This window comes from Drosophila eugracilis, unplaced genomic scaffold (assembly GCF_018153835.1).
Source record: "Drosophila eugracilis isolate 14026-0451.02 unplaced genomic scaffold, ASM1815383v1 contig_1197, whole genome shotgun sequence".
Lineage (NCBI taxonomy): Eukaryota > Metazoa > Arthropoda > Insecta > Diptera > Drosophilidae > Drosophila > Drosophila eugracilis.
In genome coordinates, this window is record NW_024571981.1 from 1,341,630 (window position 1) to 1,364,381 (window position 22,752).

General features: G+C 38.3%; 1 protein-coding gene across 1 annotated transcript in view; it reads left to right on the forward strand.

Annotated features, from left to right (window-relative positions):
- Nucleotides 1–1,111: 1,111 nt before the first annotated feature.
- The window catches only part of LOC108115467 (probable nuclear hormone receptor HR38), a 31,310-nt gene continuing 9,669 nt past the window's right edge, over nt 1,112–22,752 (forward strand). Inside the window, exon 1 of the mRNA XM_017226922.2 lies at nt 1,112–2,085. The gene's annotated coding sequence lies outside the window, so the exon portion shown is untranslated. The remainder of the gene's footprint in view (nt 2,086–22,752) is intronic.

A 22,752-nucleotide genomic window follows, 5' to 3' on the forward strand; every position in this document is an offset into this window, starting at 1 on the left:
AACAGCTAAGTTACTACAACAGTCAAATCCTTCCTATTTCTATTTTATTAGCTTGTTATTCTTGTTCTCGAAATTCGTGTCCTCCTCATCAGCATAGAAACAACATATTTCCACCTACAGCCAAAACGTGGGATTTAGTCAAATAAACATATTCCCTGAAATCTGGTTCATATTCCAGCGAATTGGCTTTGGTTTCTCCCACACACGAATAGCAAGGAAGTCCTGTTCCCTGTGAAATAATATGCACAGGTAAGCCCACACAAACTTAGTACACAAGGAAAAATGTTAAAAGATAAAGTTAGGAAATTTTGTTTATATTTTAAACTTTGTTCTGGCAATATTATAGATTATAAAAATTACACAAAGTAATACAAAGAAAGGAAAATTGTACTTAAACAAAAAAAACATTTAGTTCAACCTTTAAAGTATTAATAAAAAATATATACTTTTATATAGTTACTTCTAATTAAAAATAATATCTTTTTAGTCTTAAACTTAATATTTCTAGTTATCTCTCCGTCATCCTTAAATATCATTAACTTAACTTAACTTATTTCCTGTGCATATTTAATGAAAGCAACGGAAGTTATGACAGCAGGAGAGAAGAGGATGCCCAGTGGGCGGTTGGAAAAGCATGAAAATTTGTTGGCGCAGGAGACGGCGAGGTGGGAAAAGCAGAGCAGGTGAAACGGCATCAAGAACAGCCATCAATCTCAGCTGCGAGGGAAAGAGATGGCCAATGTCTGTTTTATGACGCACATAATTTCCGTTTCCGAACTGTCCCACTGCACTGCATTCGGAAAAGTCTCAGCAAGGAGGGGAGAGGAGAGGTATTTTTCCGGCGCAAGCGCTCTACCAACGACGTCATCGATTTTCCTCGCACGAGCTGCGCTCAGTTGTTGGCCGCAAATGACGTAATAGCCGGGCCGCAAAGGTAGGTCGTGTCCCGCTCGCACGCTGCGCCCCCCTGCACATTCACTCTCGCTCTCACTCGCTCTCTATGCGAGCGCAGGCGAAACGCCAGCTGAGGCAGCGCTGCCAGCGCGCGACGCTTTGAATATAGTCGCGTGTAACCGTAAAGATAAGTTCAGTCGCGTCACAGACGCCGCATTGTTAACAACTTTAACCAAACAGCCACCGCTCACGGAAAATCCAACAAACAAACAAGAAAACCCAATATAGAGGCGAATTTCGGAGATTCTAAATTTCTGAAATTTCCAATCATTCAAACTAAAACATAGAATCCACATTTAGTTCTAAACTAAATCGCGTTCAGTATTATAAAATCACAAAAAACAAAACAAAACAAAACACGAGGTGTGAGTGCTCAAGAGTTAAACAATTGCAACAAGTTGTTGTTCTTTATTGATTCGAAACGTCGGATTCTATGCGGAAACGGAAGCCGGTCGACAACGCTGCGTATGTGCAATAATTACCAACGATTGACAACACGGCGTATGCTTAACATTCTTGAAAGAACTATTCATAAAGTTCGTCTGACAACGCTGCGTATGTGTAATAAATAATTTTTTAGTAATCCGAATTACTTTTTTGAGAGAAAAGAGACCCTTAGATATTTTTGGAAACACAACTTTTGGTAACATTTTTATAAAAACATCCAAAGGCACGTGAGCTAAAAAAACAATAATAAGAGGAATCAGTTGATGTGCGACCCGTGCGCGTGTGTGTATGTATCTGTGTGTAAAGTGTAAGCAACGTCCTTGTGCCTCCTACTACAACATTATCTGAATATATATAGAGAGAGAACCCAGTTATATACTATAGCGTGCGTAAGTCGTTACGTCGCTTACGTCGTCACTTGGCCACTGCGCAAACGCCGCAAAAAGAAAATCTAAAATCAAGGAGAAGCAAGTTCAAGTCTAAGGACATACAACAGCAACAGCAGCAACAACAGAAACAGCTGTGGCAAGGACAGGAAAATGAAGCCCGATTATAACTATTGCAATCAGAGTTTTGGCCAAAAAAGAGCGGGTCACTTGTTTAGCCAAGAAAATTGAAAGAGAAAATCAACCAAATCGGAATTCGTCGTGCTGGATCACCAGCGCCGTTCAGGGCGCCAAACAGGTGCTTAATATAGAAACTATATCTGATCTGTGTTGTCCTGTCCATTTGTGTTTTATGTTTTTGTGCCTGTCGTTATCATCATTATCATCATCATTTTTGGGTTCTTTAACTAAGAATCGTGGTCTATAATGCGCGATCGGCTTGCCTCGCTTGATTGTGGTGAAGCAAGAGGGCGGAAGCAATATACCAACCAATATAAGCCACCATCACCAGCAGTCGGTTATTAAGTGCGAGGCCTCACTGTACACAGAGAACAGTTTGTTTCAAGAGATCAACAATAATTCCTGCTACAGGCAGAACCTTAACACACCGGCACACCAACAACAACAACAACAACAACAGCAACATACAACACACCAGCAACATCGCGTACAGCAGCAACATTTACACCAGCCAGAAAACCTTTTGCCGCCACCCTTGCCGCCTTTGATTTATCCCTGCCGCAATCTCTTTCCTGACGGTTGCGATATCAATCACCTGGCCTGCTGCAGTTCCTCCAACTCCAACTCGAATTCCACCTCTACTTCACCCAACAACAGCCACTTTTTTGCCAATGGAAACACGTGTATGTATTTGGTTTTCCTTTTGGTTATTCGGTGATGGTTTTTTTTTTTAGTTTTTCCCTTAAGTTTAAAGCCGTCTTGGTATTTTTCTTCTAAATGCGCTAATCGCACACGCGGCGTATACGCAATATGCGGCGCCCATTGCCAAATCGCTCAAGAAGCTAACTGTTTGCTCAATCAGCAGGCGAAAAAAAAACATAGAAAAGACACCTCAAACAAAAAAGGGGGCGTGGCTGGCCGCGGGGTATGCTGGACAACGCACAATGACGACATAAATTTGCATGAAAAGTGCTCAAAGTGCATCATAAAAATGGTGAAAATATTAAGCAAATAGTAAAAAGATATGAGTGCAGTTACACTAGTGGTCAAAATAATAGTAGGTTGTTTCGAGGTTGACTACGAAGAATGCAAAGTATTGTCTTCGGGAAAGTGTGGAAAATGTGTACTTAAAATTGTGAAGAATTTTTGAAATATTTTCCAACCTAAAAACTAAAGTTAAATAGTAATTTGAGGTAAATAAAAGTATTAATAAATATTATTAATGCTGAACTCTTAATATTTTAATTTCAAAAATCAAAATCTTAAAGATGTAAGTCCCCAAACTTACCTCTTTATCTTCCCTGAGCTGTGAAAACGAGCTTAAATCAATTACAACCATTTTGACCTTAGCTGTATGTGCAGACACATACATACATATATTTATTTGTTATGAACATTATGTGTGTGTGTGTGGATTTTCTTTTGCGGCGCGTCCCCGTTGCGTTGTTGCTGCTATTGGTGTCGTACACATGTTTACCAGCGTCAGCAAAGCGTCGCAGTTTCAGCAGACGGCAGCGGACGCAGCCTGACGCAAAATGATTTATAAGCTGCACAATAAACACATCGCACACACACACACAGATGCAGTGCTTCTGATAGCCACATAGATACTCACACAGATAGTCACCATTAAACAGGAGGGATGGCCAATGCATTTTTATTAATAACCACCGAGAACCGAATAAAAACATCATCGATTGAGGCACCAACATTGGGAGGAAGATCGATGGTAATTGTGACACAGCCTTCTGGGTTTTTCTTTTTAGCCCCTTTGGGGGGGGGTGGCAAGTGAAAGAGAAGGGTAGTGGGGTGCATTTGGTGCATTGCAGTATCCGCTTTATCGAAGCCCACTTAATCGCCGACGGTGTGGAGGTGCAACGGCTTGAAAAGCTTTGCCAATTCATTTGTTGTGGCCAAAATCGGTTAGCGACTTGTTAGCCACTTCTTAAGCGTCTGTATCTTGCGGCTTACTTAGCGCTTATTAAGTGTTTTCCAGCATTTATGTTTTCTACACGCTGCGGTTAGGTTTTACGATTAAAGACCCCCATTAGCCTTCACCTTAAAATATTATGTTATATGGGTTCTTAATAGATTTCATAATCGTTATTAGACACAAACATGGGTCGTTATTTGGTATTGGTTTTTGTTTTGATGAGCTAAAGTGGGTGTTTATTTTTAATAAAAATGAATTAGAATTTACCGTTTATCAATAAAAATAGATTCTCATTATTCGATATGCAATTAAATATCGACTTTCCTGTTAGTAAAAAGTATTTGAAAATGTGGTAAAAACACAAATCAAAGGGTTACCAATCGATTGCAAAAATGTAAATATAAAAGAAATGCTCTGAAATTTAGTTCTCTATTAGCTGTGGCAAAACAAACATCTCTATTTATAAGTTGGCTATATATTACCATAATGGCGTTGGGCGCCAAAAAGTGCCCGCCAGCGGATGACAAACCGAAGCAAAACAAATCGCCAAAGAACATATGACCAGGTGAGGTGCATCCATTGGTATATATAGTATATAAGCCATGACGCCAGCGGGGCCATGAAATCGGCCAGTTTAACGGATTACATGCCATGGCACATACTATTTTCACAGTACGGGTATTTTCCCGAGGCACGAGTGCTCAAAACGTCATCATCTCGTCGGCCAACAAAAAAAAAGAAGGAAAATAGATGACGAAATCGTTTTTGGTGGATGCAAAAATTGCACTCTCTTTGCGTCAGTTGCATCTATATATATATATATATGTATATATCTCATAATTGGTTCGGAATTATTTTTATTACATTATTTTTATGGCTAGCCACGTGCTGGTGACGTCCTACGTTGGGATGAGTTGGCTAAATGCCTTTAATATAATCACAAGTCAGCGTCTTTCTGCCTTTCCTACGAGTATTTACATTTTGGTTTAGGTTTTTTTTTTTCTTATACACGACAAGGGCGTGTGAAAATATTGTTTCTTTTACTCTTTTCTCTTATGATTTGCCTTGATTGCTCATACGCCCCGTTCAACATGGCAACATCTCCTGGGCGTAGCCAATTGCATTTCATCATTGGCCCAAAGCGACTATATATAAAAGGTTTACCTTACCCATATATAGTTGTTCCATGCACTTCCCTGACCAAAGATCATGATGATCTTGGCTTCCCCACCTCGCTGATTAAGCACACCAGCGAAATGAGCTTGATAAATGATGCAAAACTATAAGAAATACCTCTGCTCACATATCTATGACACCCGAAAAAAAAACCGAAAAATATATATCTCTTTGGCTACTTCATTGTATAGTTATTCACGATCCGTCGTGCGTTGTGAGTTATCTCCGCGGCAGCTGTCGGGATGGCCATTGTTGATTGTTGCCGCTTTTGGCCATTCCTCATAGCGATACTCTATACCCCGAAAAAAACGTACTATCCCCGCACACCGGTTTCCATGGGGCAACTCCATCTCAAACTCCGACGGCTGCCAAGACCAGTAGTCGCCTTCCAAGTTGCGTTTCGTTTTTTATCTTATTTTTTGGGTATATATATATATATTTCGTATTTACCATAAAGACGAAGGCACAGGTGTATCGAGAGGCGTCAGTTGAGTAGCCTACTAACATGGTTAGGATGTTTGCATTTTTGCATGTCCACAAGTTCTTTGTTCTTGGGAACATGTGTAAAGTTTAGTTTGACGGACATGTAGTTCCGCTGATTGCCTAAAAAGGGTTAAAGTTGTGTAAGCATTAATCAAGATGAGTAATAATCGAATTTAAATAATGATCAGGTAGGATTACCAATTATTGAAAATTTATTAAGTTGTTGGTGGCATCTTAATATCTTTTTAAGATCTTCATTTCCCAAATTTTATATATTTATCTGCCTATAAAAGATGTTTTTAAGGCCTATTAAAAGTCTTCTCCTTTATGATTTGGACAAACTTTTGCCAAAACCAAACTCAAAATCCCCTTTTAAGCCCCATTAAGCTGTCATAATTTTCCCAAATACTTCTGAGCTCTCTTCTTCGCTTAAATCTTAATCTTAAATCTTTTAAAACCATCTCCAACCTATCTCAACTATCTTCGATTCACTTTCGTCTCGAAATCTTGATATTCATTTTCGCACTATGCGAATGAGTAAAAACCACAAAAAGTGAATTTGTTAATTTGTGTTTTTGAGGTGGTTTTTGTTTTGTTTTGCTTTTGGGATTTTATTTGTTGTGTCTATTTGGGATGAGAAGGCCCGCGTCTGGGCAGATGGATAGGAAACTCTCGATATTAGCGTCTCGTGGGGAATGCTCTGCGACTGCTTAATTATTTGCGTTGATTTATGCGAATTTTATAACGAAACGCGCAGAGGCAGGGGAGGTGCCATTATTGTCTTCAAACGCTGATCGATGGCCAAGACATCAGCGCTATCAACAGGCTAACAAACCAAATACGAGAAAACTGAAAACCAGCATTAGTTCCAGTTCCCCATCGTTGGTTTTATCGGGGAATACAAATCAGATGCATAATGGACAACCCACCTCAATTACGTAATAATTATAGTTTGTCTGGTTTAATTGTGTTTATTATATTGATTGTTGAGCGTGTTTCGTTATTAATTGCCGATCGATCTATCCATTCGTTCAATTTGCTCTTCAAATGGTTCACACGATGATGCTGCCGGGCGTTGGATTCACAAAATTCGAAAATAAATACGGAAAGCGTAAATTCCGAGCGCACTTCTTCTTTCTTTTGCATTGCTAAAATAATTTCTAAATTCGTCTGCTTTTAATTTAAATTTAAACAATTGCCGCGTAATTAGCCAAGCATCAATTTATGTCCAACTTCCCCGCCACCGCAGACCAACAGTTCGCTCTTTCAGTTCACTTCGGTGTCCAAATTCGAGGTATTTCTGTCTAAACGGGAATAGAACGCGTCCCGGGTCGTTGAAATAATTTCAAGTGGTTTTCAATTCCGCATAGTTGTTAGTCAGTTTTGGGGTAGTCTAATGGTGTAATATATTGATATGGCGGAAGTCATTCCAGTGTGATTTTCCTATGCTCTTTAGGGCATTTTGTGCTTTTAGGGACCTTACTTTCGCCATAAACACAGATAATTTGATATTTAAGTTAACATTCTGATTATTTAATATACATATGATTGTTCTAAGCTCCCAAAAAGTGAAGAACATAATCATTTTAATCTTAATAAGGAATATTATTATGAATTTGCATTACCAAAAGAAATTTTGCTTTAACCATATCACCTGTAATCTAAACTCAGAGGTCTCCTCCTAAAAATCATTAAAATTCTTTCACATTTTAAACTTTTTCTAAAATTTCTTCCATTCGCTTACCAATTAATAGGTACTTCCTAGTCATTACCGCACAAATTCCTCAACATTCCACGTCTGCGATTGTTTTGATTTCGATTTCGATGCAATTTCCTTTCCCTTCGAGTGCAATGTCCACAAATCACGAGGCGTTGTGGATGTCACACTGGTGGCATGCAAAAAGAACGTGCAGTCAGTCGGCGGCTAAAGCCACTGCCAAGTCGGTGTCATCAGCACTAGTCACTAGCATTAGTACAACCACTAGCCAGCATCCTCATTATCATCTGCTGATCAGAGGCATGGGAATGCAATACTATGGCGAGGCGTCGCCAGAGTTCATCCAACATCGAATATTGGACATCGGACAGGTTTTTCCTTTCCGACGTTTTCCCCAGCCCCCTCAAGTCTTTTCTTTTACTTTTGGCCACTTTGTTGCCGGGTTGTTGGTCAATTTCGACTGGCAGGCGGCTGCTGCTGCTGGCGGCTCTCGCATATGTAAACCTTAATTTGAAACTGATTGGATTGCCTGGCCGTTGGCCTCTTGTTGCTGCCTCGTTTTTTTTCTTATATTTTTTGGCTTTGTGAATTTTTGGTTATTTCTTAATTTTGCCATGCACTTGATGAGCTTGATTTGGCTTTGATTTGATTTTTGAGGTTTTTTTGGCAGTCGGCTTTTGACTGATTTCGATTTTGATTGCCTTGAATCTGTCATATTTTACAAGACAAAAAAATGGGCAATTAAGAAACTATTTTTTTAAGAATTTGCATATTTTTTTGGTGAAATATTTGTTTTAACTACCTATAAAAAAATATATTTTTTAAATTTAAAAGTTAGAAATATAACATTTAAGTATTATTATTTATTATTATAACATTCGTAGGGAGATGTTTCGTTTTAAGCCCCCAAAGTTGTAAATTTATTTTATATTCCAAAATTTTTCAACCGTCCGAGACTTTATGGTTACGTCTCACATTTATTCCCATTCAAATTATCGAAGTTGTAATTAAATTCAACAAAAAGCATTACACAACATTTTGGCAAATTTCAGCGAGAACAGGCCGGGCCATAAATTCCAATCAAAACAAGAAAATACCGAAAAACACGTTAAGAATTATAACCAAAAGGAAAATCCGGCAGCAAACATTAAAACAACATCGAACGATGAGGCCAAGAAACCAACAAAAATTTATTGTCCATAATGTTTGCTTGGTTAATTTTATTATTTTAATTATTTGCTTCTTGTATTTCCTCTGACGGTGCCACCTTGACGAATGTGTTCGCAGTGTTGTGAAAAAAGTCCGTAAAAAAGACTAACAACAGCGCTAGGAAAAAGATGCTGCACTTAACAAGTTTTCCACCTTGGTGCGTATGTCTTTGGTTTTGTAATCAAACGAAAATTGTTTGCCAACAATCTGACTGCCTGGCTAGAAGATTCATCTGCTTGGCCAGTTCTTGTCCAAAAGGAAAATTCGCTAAGAAGAAAAAAATTACAACTTGATGTACAAATTTTTGTTGCTTGCCTAAATTTAAGAGATTTTTGTACGTTTTTACTCTTCCACACAATTTTGTGGTTTCAAGAAATCAAGCAGCTATTTGTTGGAATTTATTTTTTGCTTAAAAGTATTTTAGGCCTATTAATTTAATTGTCCTGAAAATGTATCTTAATTAGCTTTAATTTTCAGTCACTTGACAACTTAATCTCATGAATGAAAAAATGCTTTTTTTTATTTATTAACTTTTACATAGAAACTGTTTACTTTTTATCAGATTTTTGTTTATTTATTTGATTTTTTAAAAGTGCATTTTTACTTTGTTAGTTTCTTGGCCAATCATTCCATGTTTTTCCTCTGTTACATTGTCAATTGGCTTGTTTATTTCATGTTTTGGCGCGTAACTTGTTTGCCAGCGTTTCTTTCGTTGTTTCGTTGCCGTCATCGCACTTGAAGTCTGAAGATGAGGCAAAGGCTGAGATTGCAACTGCCGCATCGCTTTGATTGGCAGACAGACGGCCCACAGAAAGTCCAGCCAGACTCAAGAGTCATTCAAAGTGTTTAGCAAAACCAAAACCGACAAAGATTGTGTTTAAATCATCTAGCAACTAGTTGGTTTTATCTGATCCAATGAAATCTTTTTTATTAATCAGATATTTAAGGAATTTTGTTTAGAAATCTGAAAATATCTAACTATATAGAGAGCCCTTCTTAATTTTTATTCCTTACCATAAATCCCAGCAATCCCTTTCCCCATCTACTAACTAACTAACCAAAAGCTAAGCTATGTTTATTGCAAAAGGTATAAACTGTAAACGAAACTTTGCTAAATACAAAAAACAACGCCCTTTGGATATAACTATTTTTAAACAGCCACCTTTTTGGCTCACTGCAGAGGCAGCAGCAGTAGCCGAAGAAGAAGCAGAGCTCACGTGCAAAAATAAACACCGAGCAGGGAAAAATCGAAGAACCCCAACGAGCCCCTTCCAGTTTCCCTTTGATGGCGTAATCATCACAAACGCAAAAAGTGGGATATATATACGGAATATATATATGTATATGCATATATGGGCCACAGATACACCCCCTGGAAATGTTGTGCTCTGGCGTTGTGACGTCATTGTGGAAAAGTGCTAGGTCGGGGTCGTCATTCCGTTGGTATCTCTGATTTCGCGTCTCTCTTTCGCTCTCTTTCACAACAGCTGCGAACGAAAGTTAGAGCCACCCCCTCGTTTCGCCCGGTGAGTGCCTCACGACTCTCACGTGGCCCTCAAGGTCGTTTGGGTGTTTTTTATTCACCTCACTCTTTGTTTTTGTTTCGGCCCCCCACGATGATTTCACACTTGTAGATACCGACAGGATACACAAACGCCTCTCTTGCCAGCCCCCCTGTGGAGGTCCTTTTCTGCATTTGGCTGATATAACACGCCTTCTTTTGCCAACAGAACTTTGGCTTTGTTTCTTTTTTTATGGCTACGTCGGTTCGCAAGGACCTTGGGGTTCGTGTGGAATTTAAGCAGGAATATTGGAATTTCTAGGCGAAACGAAAATAAAAGGGAATTGAATATTTAACAAGGTTCTAGTTTAAAGTAGCAGTAGAAATTTGTAAACCGGATTTCGAAAAGGGAAATATATTTTTATACATGAAATTCAATTCTCTATTTAAACTGGAAAAGCTTAAAGAGCATTAACTTGGGTTGAATAGAACTAGTTAAGTTAAAAAAGTATTTTTTTAAAATTTCAAAATACCCAAATGGAATTCAAGCATTTCGCAGAAACACACTTAAGCCAATGAAGCCCAAACCCATAAGCCATCAATAATTTATGAAAACTCCGGCTAGCCCAACAGCTCATAAATTAAGTCAAGAAAAACGTCTAAACATAGGGGGAAATGCGTCAAAGAACCGACTTCTGCTCCCCTGAGACATGCAACATGAACAATAATCGAACACAAAAGACATGCAATTATACAGCGGCGAAGCAAAACAGAAAAGCAAACAACTCAGACTTGGGGGGCTCGTGCCAGAGGCATATAATTAAAGGCCCAAAAACACTCATGGAGTTAACACAAATCAAAGCCAGACCAGATATAGTATTGTAAACCAACTGGCATTGTATATATATAGCTAAATATATATGTCTGTGCGACACGCACTTGAAACTGATGACGTCCTTGGCTTTGGACTGCCACAAAATTCTCGACTTGGGGTTCACAGCGGATCGATAAAGCCACGCAGGACTATTCGTGGCCAGCGGCTGTTGCCAAGTCCCAAATAAAACTGGTGACGTCAAGACGGAAGCGAGACGGAAGCATAAGCTCGACTTGCAGCTGTCCCACTCTGCGTATGCGTAATATTAAGTATACCACGTGTGGGTGAAGAGTAAACAAAAAAAAAACCTTTTGTCCAGCAATTAAATGTCCAATTAAATGACAGATTTCAGTAGCCTGACAATTAGAAGATACACAATATAAAACTTGTACGAAAAAAAAAAACTGCCTGGCGAGCTGCAAGCTGGCTGGAAAACCAAAAGATGCCATCGCAATCAGCCGCATCAAGATTGGCTTAATTGAAGCAGCGACAGCAAGCGTGTCTCATTACCAAGTCAAACACAAACTGAGTAGCTAGCACTAAGGCAACGACAAAGTTCGGCATTAAAAAACACAGCAGAGCTGAAAGCGAAAAGAAGAGAGGTATCGATGTGACAAGATTGTCAAATAACTGGCAGCAGTGACATCAAACATTCGATGCAAAACGCGTTCGTATCGTCAACAAATACATGCAAACAATGTGTATTTGGGCTATAAAATACAACTTTGAATTTCCATAATTTTGTCTTAGCCGGTTTTTGCATTCTTTATTTTTGAGTTTGAGTCTGCTTTTGGCCAATAAATTGGTTGCTCAAATTCAGAACATTGCAATTAAAATAACGGATCAGCCGTCCACTTCTCTCTGGCAAAAATGTATTCAGTTTATTCAAGCTAATCTGCATTTTTCTCTCCCACTTTTGGCAGTTTCATAAACTTGAATTCATAAATTTTGGCTGTGCGCATTTCCTGACCAAAAAAAAAGAAAAAAAAAAACTCAAATCGTGATTCAAACTTAAGGCTGACCTTGGGAAATTATTAGCTGCTCCGCTTATAAAATTAGAATACGAAAAGAAAAGAATTTGTGATCTTTCTTTATTCTTTTTTATGATTTAAATTTTGACTTTCGCTTCGAGATGTGCAGCCTGTGCAGTAACAAGTTTTTTATAATATTAGATTGTTATATATGGCCATAGGATTCTTTTATGATTTCTAGTTTGCGTTTTTATTCGTTTTATTTTTTGGCTTGTCAGGCATAACGAATGGGGAGTTGTGATAAATGCAATTATAAATGAATCGATTAGCAGGGAACATGTCGGCGGGAGGTATGCCAAAAGATTTTTAAACGATAAGAGGGGAAGATTAATGTTCTGTTTAAATATAAAAAGTAATGAAAGGAATTTTGAAATTCTTTGAAAATCTAAAGAATCTAAAGCTTCAACACTTTCTAGATCTAATGCTTATCTTATTCCTCATTTAAATCGAATAAAACTCTATGCTTTTATATTTTCATGCCTCACCTTGCAAGTTTTGCATTTTTTAGATGTCATTACAATATTCGCACCTCACCTTAGAACAGGATCTGAATACTCTCTGTGTGTATGTTTTCTGCGGCACCCTCAACCGTAATCGCCACCGTCATTAAAAGTTTAATTTATGCGCTACTAAGAGGCTACATTAAGTCATTCTTCCCGATGAATCTCCACAATCTGTCCGGGTTTATCTGTATCTTCGGCTTTATTGTCCTAACTGTTTGGTGGATCATAAAAAATGTTCAGTTAATTTTTGTTATATTCATCATAATATCGCTTTTAATGAGTTGCTTTTAGCAACAAATTAACACGACGGGACTAAATCACTTGACTGGCCACAAAAGGCTAGCTTTTTGTTTGTACAAAGCTCAAAGTTTATTTTGATTCTAATGGAATTTGACAAAGGGTGTGAAAGTGAAATTGGTTTGCTTTCAAGAATCTCTCAGTCAAGGCAAGTAAATCAGTTTATAAAAAGGAAAAAACCCCTTAAATCTAAGCTCCTGTCTTAATCTGCCAATCTGAATGCCCACATCGTGTTCTAGTTACCAGATGGGGGCGCCCACCATCTTCTCCATCGTTTTGGAGCACTTCGCATGGTCGTGTCGTTGCGAAACTAAGCCATAAGCCGCACTGATCCGAGCGGACTCTGGCCTTGAAAATCTAATATTCTCATTCTCATATACTCAATTAAAGCCGCTGCCAGTTAAAACGTTGAAAAAACGGCGCTTAGTTACATTTTGCAGATGCTTAAGAGCCGTCAACAAAACTCGATTTCAATGTGCCAGACGTTGAATAAAACTTGGCTATATTCAGTATCCATGTGCCTCATCTGCAGGTGACTTGAAAGTTCTCAGACCTCTTTGGCTGACCAAATGGCTAAGATGTGTGCATCTGCAGTCGCCATCTAAATGCACTTTTAAGCCTGAGGCCAAGAAGCCTTCACTTTTGTGGTCATCGTTGTTGAGTTTTTATCTTTCTTGGTTTTAGTATTCCCCAAGGCATTGTTCTAGCACTTTGTACATCTCCGGCAGATGGGAACATATTTCGTTCAATTAACACATTTATTTTGCAATCGATTTAATTAACTCTCTTCAGAGTTCGCTAAATACGTCCATTTGGATGTTAAATTATGGTCGGAGCTACAGGTTTTGGCTTAAATTATGGCACTATTAAATTCTAACCACTGACAAATCAGCGCATTCAAAATGCACAGCAAATCCCATTAATCGATTAACGATATGACAGTTATGTATTTAGAGCTGATAGGATCGAGTGAATTAATGAATTCAAATCATATTTTATATTAATTAAAATATTTTTAGGTTCGCGATAAATGTGGGCTAATAACAAGTTAATTGGGTATTAAGAAGCTATGGACAAGATAGGTTTACATCTTAACTATAACTTTTACAAAAATTATTAAGGAAAATTGAGATCTTTTTTAAATATTTTAATATCTAGCGAAAGCTTTAACTTGTTCTATAAATTCCTAGTAATTAGTTTATTTAATGTTCAGCAAATATTTGTATTTCTTAGCCATTAAATAAACGTCAATAAGGTTTACTACCTTGATTACCTGCTGCTGCATCATATGTAAACATAAATATGAATTAACAAGAAATCAGACCTAGGGAAAATCCCAAAAAAAATATATACTTATATTGAAGATCATTTAATAGCCACTCCCTTTTATCAAAAACAACCAACACAAATCCAAGTCCTTTTTGAGCCACTGTCAAGCGAAAGCCTTGAACCACAAAACCCAACAAACATCTCAGAAATTGGTAACAAGCAGCGCTAACTAACCAGCGTTGAACAAACCAATGCAAATCCATTGGAAACCAAACAAGACAAAGGCTAAGACAAATAGCAGATCCGAAACGCGCCCAGTTTCGGCTTTGGATATTCAATTTGTTTGGACCTCTTTGGCTTTTGGGGGCCCAGTTAGTTGACTTGCCCAGTTAACTGTTAACGGTCTAAACGCTCCAACTCGATCGCAATTGGATAATGAATGATGCTTTGAACTGTGGCAAATTCTTTTGTCTTTTAACATTGAACTTTTCGCCATCTCCAGACCAGCGACAGATATAGCCAGATACTGATTCCGATATATACACTTTGATTCCCACAGCTCTGGATGATTTATGGCCGGCACACAATGTATATGTATATATGTATGTAAAGAGGGGGAAGAGCGGGGGAAGTTGCGGCATTGCGGATCTAACGGATGAAACAAGAACCTTGTTATGCATTTAACACGCCACGGATCGAGGGAAAATATCTATCTATAAAAAAAAAAAAAGTCTCCAACTAAGTACAATAAAAATAAAATGCGATGAATTATGGGGCAAGTTTTTGTAGTTGCCAATCAGCATAATCGGTGATCGGTGGATCGTTGGATCGGTGGATCGCTGTTGCTTTAGATGGATCGTTAGATCGGCAGCCATCACTTGCCGGCAATTGTGCATCGATCAAGAGACACCGATACCGACCTTGTGCATCAATCTGGCTGGAAGCGAAAGAAATGCGTGCAAAAAATGCCATAGTTTCGAGTTGCTTACAACGAAGGTCTAACAAATTTTGGCTTCCAATTAAAAGACTCAAAAAAAAAAAAAATAAAATAAAAGGAAAATCCAAAATAAATACCATTGATTTTGGAATCGCATTTGACTGCGTTTCTCGCGTGCTGTCGCCCAATTGATGTTGCCAACTTGAAACAATTAGCATAAATTAAAATTGGTTTACGGCCAAGTCGAAAGAGAGGTCCGAGAACCCATGATGCGACCGACAATCCGCTAACGATGAGAGTAAAAGTGATCCAACCGGTCCGGCTCGGATCCCCAATGCTTCTATAGTTAGTACCAGAATTTATGACCCGACTGGGGAGGCACCCACTCCCCCCAACCAGCCACCAAATAACCGATTCGATGCGATCCTAGAACCAAAACGCAGCAATCTCCGATCGAGCTAAAGCGGAGCTAACAAAGTAACGCAAAATTTTAAAAAATCTTTAGTTACCTATCAAATACTCTTTGAAAAATAAGCAACAAGGTTTATAGAATATTAATTTCTGCTAATCATAATAGAAAAAAAAGGATAATATATCGTTAAAGACACACAAACCTAAAGTTATGAATCATTCATGTGGACATTCATGTGATATGACATTATGATTAGTATTTAAATATGGAATATTCATTAAATAAACTATCATTTATAAACTATATTTATAACAAAAACCCATGAAACCAACCTAATATACCCCTTTAAAAAGTATAAAACTCAGAAAAAGTGTTGCGCATGCGCCGCATCATCCGCGGTTCTTTTCGCTTTTTGCGCTTTGCGCTTCATAACTGTGACTTGTGTTTGTATTGTGATTTATATTCGAGTTAGCTGCTGCTCGTGCTCTTAACTTGGCTTAAGCTTGTGCTTTGGCTTTTGCTCTTGCTTTTGCTTTTGCTTTTGCTTTTGCTTTCATTTGTCGCTGACCAGTCGCCTGCTAAATGCGCTAAAAACAGAAGATTTAGAGACATTCTTCCACAAAAGCGTTGATTTGACTAAATTAAGCCGCGACAGCAATGGCAACAACGGCAGCAGCATTAAATTGTAATCAATTTTTCTGTCTGCCTTTGGTTTTTGTTTTTGGCCATTGCTTCCCATGGCTAGCCGACTGGTTTATCCGATAACCATAAAAAATAAAATAATACATTTTGGCGCTATGTTCTTACAGCTTCATTTTGCGTGTTGTGCTGCTCAGAGAGCTGTCAACATCGCGATTATCATCATTATTTCTCTGTCTAAGCTTTTTTTTGTGGATCATATGGTTGTAGTAGTTATTGTTTTTTATAGCGGTTTCGACTTACCTATTTAGACGGCATGGCTAATCAAAGCCAACAATTAACAGATCTAAAAATGTTTGTTATAAATAAACGCATAAGGATTTTATTAGTGTTTCTTCTAGTTTTGTGGTAAATTAAATTTTATTTCGTAGCAGGTGTCTTTTTTGTTCAGAAATTAAAAATGGTTTTAAAATGAAACTTAAACACCAAACTAACGTGTTCGTCATTGAAATGTATAGGCAAGCATTTAAACCAAAATGAGTTAGCCAAATGTTTTTGTTTATTCGTTGTCTAGAGATATGTTTAACTAAGATCAGTTTCCTATGCGGGCTCTTTATGTTACCATCACCATGTTTCTTAGCCAAAAACTAAAACCTATACAGCCGAAGGCATTTATTTTGCATGCCTTCACAAATTAATTGTGTAATTAAGATTCCCCTCGGCCAAATATAAACAATTGTCCAAAAAGAAAAAAACGCATTTGGAGATGGCTTCCTCGTCGTCGTCCTGCTGAAAAGTCGTGACTCTTCTGCCTTGGCGGTGAAATCAGTTTGCGATCTTTTCACAGCAATAATGCATATTAAAATGCCACGCTAATTGTTATTATAGGCACCTCCTTCCACTTACCTGGCCTCCTCAATGTATCCCTCAGTTGGACTGGCAATTAAGTAATAGACAAACAAACCTTGCCTTGCGTGTTGCCGCTGCAACTGCAACAGCAGAAGCAGCAACATCTTTGCCACCAGCAACACCAAAAACCAACAGACACTGAATGGACAAATTTTTATGCACAAGTTGAGAGCCTGTTGGCCAAGGCGTCGTTGTTGTTATTGCCTTTGACTATTAATTACCAAGAAAAAATATAAAAAAAAACAAGGAGAAAATCGAAGCCCGGCATTGTTAACACAACTTCTGTTTTTGCGTGGGTGAATGGGAAAAAAAGAGGCAGCGCTTGCTAATAAAAATACAGGTTAAATTAGGTATATAGAACTTAAGATTTTCTTAGGCTTGTTTTAAGGGTTTACCGAGTAGAAGTTGAAAGTGACTCATTGGCTAATGATTTTAATTACCATTTTTGAACATTAGTTATAAACTCTTAAGTAATGTCCATTGCAAAGAACTTCCACTGTACCCTAACAAGTGACTTCAATTGAATTTAATGGTTTTTTGTCGGGATCAGAAGACGTCTTTCCGCGGACTGTGAGAACCCACACAAAAAAAAGCGATAAACCGCAGAAAATAAAACAAGATCTCTGGCTGTTTTATAGCGGCGAGCTTTCGTCATGGGGGAGCGTAGTCACGAAGCTGGCCCCTTAGTTTATTTTTGTGTCTAATCCCTGCAATGAGAATGAGTTTGGCGCCCCCCCAAAAACAAAGCCAAGACCCACACGACCATAATAAAACAATTATGACGAAAAACGGAAAACAAAACGCCATGAGTAGGGCGACCTATCGATGGCAAAAATTTATCACACCTTAGTTAACCCCGACACCTTGCCGAGCCTGAAACAGAGACAAACGTGGCTGGAATGTGCCAAAAACAAAAAAATAAAAATTTCAAAAAAATAAAAAAAATATGGCAAACGTCTCGACTTTGACTTACACTGACTGCAATAAGTTAATAGTTCGAATTCGATTTCTTTCGGGGAGAAGCGCCCCCAAAACTTGAGACCAACTTTGGTGTTTTTCCTAGCGCTGGAAAACAAAGCTTGTCTAATGCCAAAAAAGAGTTGGAGAAAAACGGAGTTTGGCTTTTGGGTGCGTTCCGTGAACTCCACGATGTTTTTTGTGTGTCAGCCGGCGTGCCAGAGAAGCCGACAACCAGCAATGGCAACAGCTACAGCAACACCAGCAACCAGCTAGCAACAACTAGTGCTAATGATGTTGCCCGATCATCATCATCATGATGATGATGAGGCTTCGGGGCGCTTCGTGTGCTTCATTATTGATTTAATAACAGACTTGAAGACACGCTTTAACTGCAGCAAGTTGACTTCGGCTCAGAGTCAAGTTGTTGCCGATGATGCCACGAATTCCACACCACCACAAAAACCAAAAATCAAACCAAAGGCAGGGTAGAAATATTTAAGCCAAACGACAACGTCATGTCAATTTGAGCTTTATATCTGTGAATGAATACGAACATATATATACAATATGGGGATGGGTTGGCATATAGTCTGCCGATCTGGTCGATGATAATGATGTTTGCTTGTCCAACGACTATGTTTGTGTTTTATAGTGCGCCAAATGGGCATTTTCCCTTTTTTCTTTTCGCGTGGGCGTTATCAAAATATGAGCAATATAATGGTTATATAGGATGTGCCTGGCCATAAAACGGCTAAATGAAAGTGAAAGAGTTTTGGTTTTACGGCCTATTAAAAAATAATAAGGAAGCAAGGATGAGATGGCCAATGGGCGTATGGCTAATTCGATATGTTCGCGTTTCTAAATATTTATGAATATTTTAATGCGAAGTAAGAGGTGGATAGGAAGTCTTAACAATTGGACTCAGTTAGGTTCATGTAAGGTTTGAGCTAAAAAAATGAACGACTTACACAGGCCAACAGCTAATAAATTAAGTTAACAAATAAAAGTTGATGTTTGTTTATAACTTTAAAACTCAATAAATTAAGATCCTTACGCCATACATTCATCCTACTGCGGTACAGAAATTCATTTAAAAAAAACTATAATTATAAACATTACAAAAGTATTAATGCTCCATTAGGTCTAAAAAACTTCCTTGGTTTTTCCGAAAACAAGATTTTCCCAAGAATCTCCTCTTTATTACCAGCCCGCTAAGACATTAAAGCCAAAAGGTAGGCAAATTCCCAAATAGATAAATCTATTGTATCTGGCAGATACAAAACTCAAATTTAGATATGCAAACGTTCGTTTCGAGCAATTTTCCCGTACTCACACAAAATCAAATCTTCATGAGCGCGCCTCGCACAGCCCCCAAACGACAAATATATGGGTTAGGCTCAATTTGCCCGGGACTGGGGGGAGTCTATAGAGGGGGTGGAGCTGTGTGTGCATCTTGCAGATACAAAGGCAAGACAAAAGGCAATATTGGCGTTTTAATGCATGTTTTGCCTTTGGTGTTTGTGGCTGCTGCAACCTGCTGGGAACGAAAATAAAAAATAAAAAAAAACAAAACATGGAGCTGCTCGCTTTGTTTACGACACTTTGGGGGGCTTTCGGGGGTTAATCGATTTGGGAACCGATCCCCCGCATGCTCCTAAAACCGCTCCCCGTCTGTGCCTCCTCCGAAATGTTTGCTCAGCGAATGAAAGCGAAAACCCAAATGTAAAGGAAAAACTCAAAACGTGCAACAATGGGCATAAAAAAAGGGTAGAGAAGCCAGCTGGAAATTAACACTAATACGATTCCGAAGCTCAGGAGTTTCCAGTCCGCAGTACCAATAGCTAGATATATCTACTGCCAGACGTCGCGTGTTTTGATAGCTTGCTGATATTTCGGAGAGTTTGAAGGAAAAAACGTACGGAAAATCCACAAAGCATTTGGCAATAAAAAACTAAGAAAAAATGTTGATCTTTTCTAATGATGGATTTTACATTCAAAGAAACAGCTTTGTTTTTGGGAGATCTTAAGTTTAAATTACATTTACATTTTTTTTATACCAAAAAAAGCATAAATTATTTTATTTTCTTCCCCAAATTGAGATATTTTTTATACTCATTTTTTTACCTGCATCTAAACAGAAAATTGTGCCAAATATTTTGTTTTTATTTCTTTTTGCCGGCCAAGCTTCCCACCTCGATCAGCCCAGCTGCACCTTCTTTAGTGGCTTTAATTTTGAGATTCGGATGCGCCTGGCAACCGATCGGAAAAAATCTTTTGCCAGAAAACCGAAGGAAAATCCATTCCATGCCCGTAATTATGTAAGCGGCGTTCCAAAACTGGCAGCTTATTTATCTTTGTCTCAGCCATGTCAATCAGTCGGTGGCTGAGCCGAGTCTATGGCAAAGGCACCACTGGCACCGCCACCACTGCCACCACTGATGCACTGCAGCATCATGTGCACCTTTGACCCGCCGAGTGAGCCGAGTTTGGTGGGGCGCCGCTTCAACATGCAAATTAGGCGGCTTCAATCTGTATAATAAATGTGGGGAAAAAAGACTAAGACCTAAGCTGGGTAATTCGCATTGGTATTGGAAGTGGGATTGGAGCTGGAAATGCGACTGGAAGTGGGACTGGGAGTGGAGAATCGATCGAGGCTGAGGTTCTTCTAAATGGGCAATCACATGGTGGAAATTTTTTGTTGGTTGCAGAAATCATGATTGAACTATATTTGGGAAATCTATGGAAATATATAGGCAATGGAGAGAGTAGATGTGTTATTTTATATCAAGATTTATCACATTTTATAAAATTCTATAAGTCTTTATTGCCTTCCATCTAAATCAAGTCAATTTCATTGGGATTTGCAAATACTTTTGCACGAACAAGTCATCTAAATTAAGTCAGACGATCTTAACTTATTCAAAGATATTTTATATTTAGATACATCTGGTGGCTTGAGTCATATGTTGGCTGCTTCTCTTTTGGCCGCAAATGAAAAGAACTCCGAACTGGCATCGATGATGATGATGAAGCCGATGATATAACAATACAATTCAATTAAACCAGTTTACACAATGCGACCGAACAGAGCGATCTTAGTAGCTTAGTATCTCAGTATCTTAGTATCTGCAACTGTTACCGGCTAACACCTTAACGGCAGAATTCTTTTATTAGAATTTCATGCAAATATCTCGACACCGCTTCTAACCAGCTCGGGTTGCAGTGAATTTTTCCTCTTCAATGGTGGTTTTTTTTTTGTATTTTTGTATAATTTTTTTCATTAATTTAACGAATCCGCTTTTGCATAATGACAAAGTGGACACTGGGTTGCAAAGTGTTGACCCATTGCCGGTGCGCTTTTGGGCAAGATCCCAAGGCACCTGTACACAGGGAATAAAGTTCTGGAAATATTTTAAAGGTTTCACCTTTTAGAAAAGAAAAACAAGCAAAGAAAATGTTGATTAAAGGAGAGTAAAAAGAGCATTAGTCTAGTAATCATCATTTTAACATCTTACTAATTGTTTTCAGTGCATTTTGGCGACAAGTGGCAAACCGCAGGTATTGGCCAACACACAGATATAGGCATATAGGTAGAAGCGGTCACAGATACAGATACATTAACATTCGAGCAACTGGTTGAGATGCGCTCAAAAATGACTTCAATCCGTTCGGATGGTCGTCTCGGGTTCGTTTTGATTTGGCTTATAAATCGGAGGGAGCGGGTATTTTGGTGATATGAGGAGAGGGGAAGGGTGATCGCGGGATTGCGACTATGAAATGTCCAAGATGGCCTTCGGTGATTTTTGCAGCGATTAAAAACCGATGACGATGTGTGGTGGTCGCCACCACTGCTGGTTTACTTAGCATTCAAAGTGGCGCAAAGAGATTTATACGAATTGTTGCGACAATTTCAACTTATTTTTGTTTTTATTTTTGCCCTGCTGCTGATCTTGACTCATTCAATTGAAATTCTTGAACAATGTTATTGTCTTTTAATGATACTGAAGTTGTCTATTGTTGTTGTTCATCTCGACAGTTGATAGCCAACACTTTCGACCTTTCGACCACGGATAGTTCTATATCGACAACAGCATCTGCATCTGCATCTGCAACTGCCTCTTCTCGTACATGGCTGACACAGTTTCAGTTTACATTTAATTGTGTGGCGTTATGGGGTTTTAATAGATACATAGGTGCCAGCTAGTTTAATGCCTGCCAAGATTTATGCTCGCCTCGAAGAAACCATTAAATCTGATTTAAACAACAATTAACTGGATATTATTTATAATTTGTTAAAAGCTGTTGGCTGGCTGGAATATATTAAGTGGCAAAATCAAAGGATTACCACCGAAGGCTTTGGGTTTTAATGTCTTAGTTTGGAACAAGAGCAGTAATAAACTCTTTTCGTTAACAACTAAGTTATAAATTCTAAACAACTTATAGTAAGCATTAGTTATGGCTTGACTTTAATGATATAATTTTACATTTAATTTAAGCATTTTTAATCCAAATATTTTTTTAATGGTTTCCAAGAAACCTTGTTATTCAGATTTTATCAGTTGATTCCATGAAATATTACCATAAATATTGCCCTGAATGAGAATTTCTTTCTTTCTTGGCATGTCAAAAGTCACGTTCAGATTTCTGTTTCTCCCACATAAAAATATTCCCTTTTTTTTATTAAAAAAAACACACCTTTTTTGTGGGACAGCCTCTGGTTTTGGCCAGAAACAATGCCTCCGCCCAGAGTTCCCAGATCAATATGAAATATCATTCCCAAATATGGCCTTGGGTCATTTAGAAAGCAATTCATCGAAGACGCGGCTCTGGCTGAACTCTTCGATCTGCAAACAAAGAAAATAAAAATAGAAATAAAAATTTAACAACAAAAAACTGCTGAATAAAACTACCGTGGGCTACTGCCAAAAATGCTAC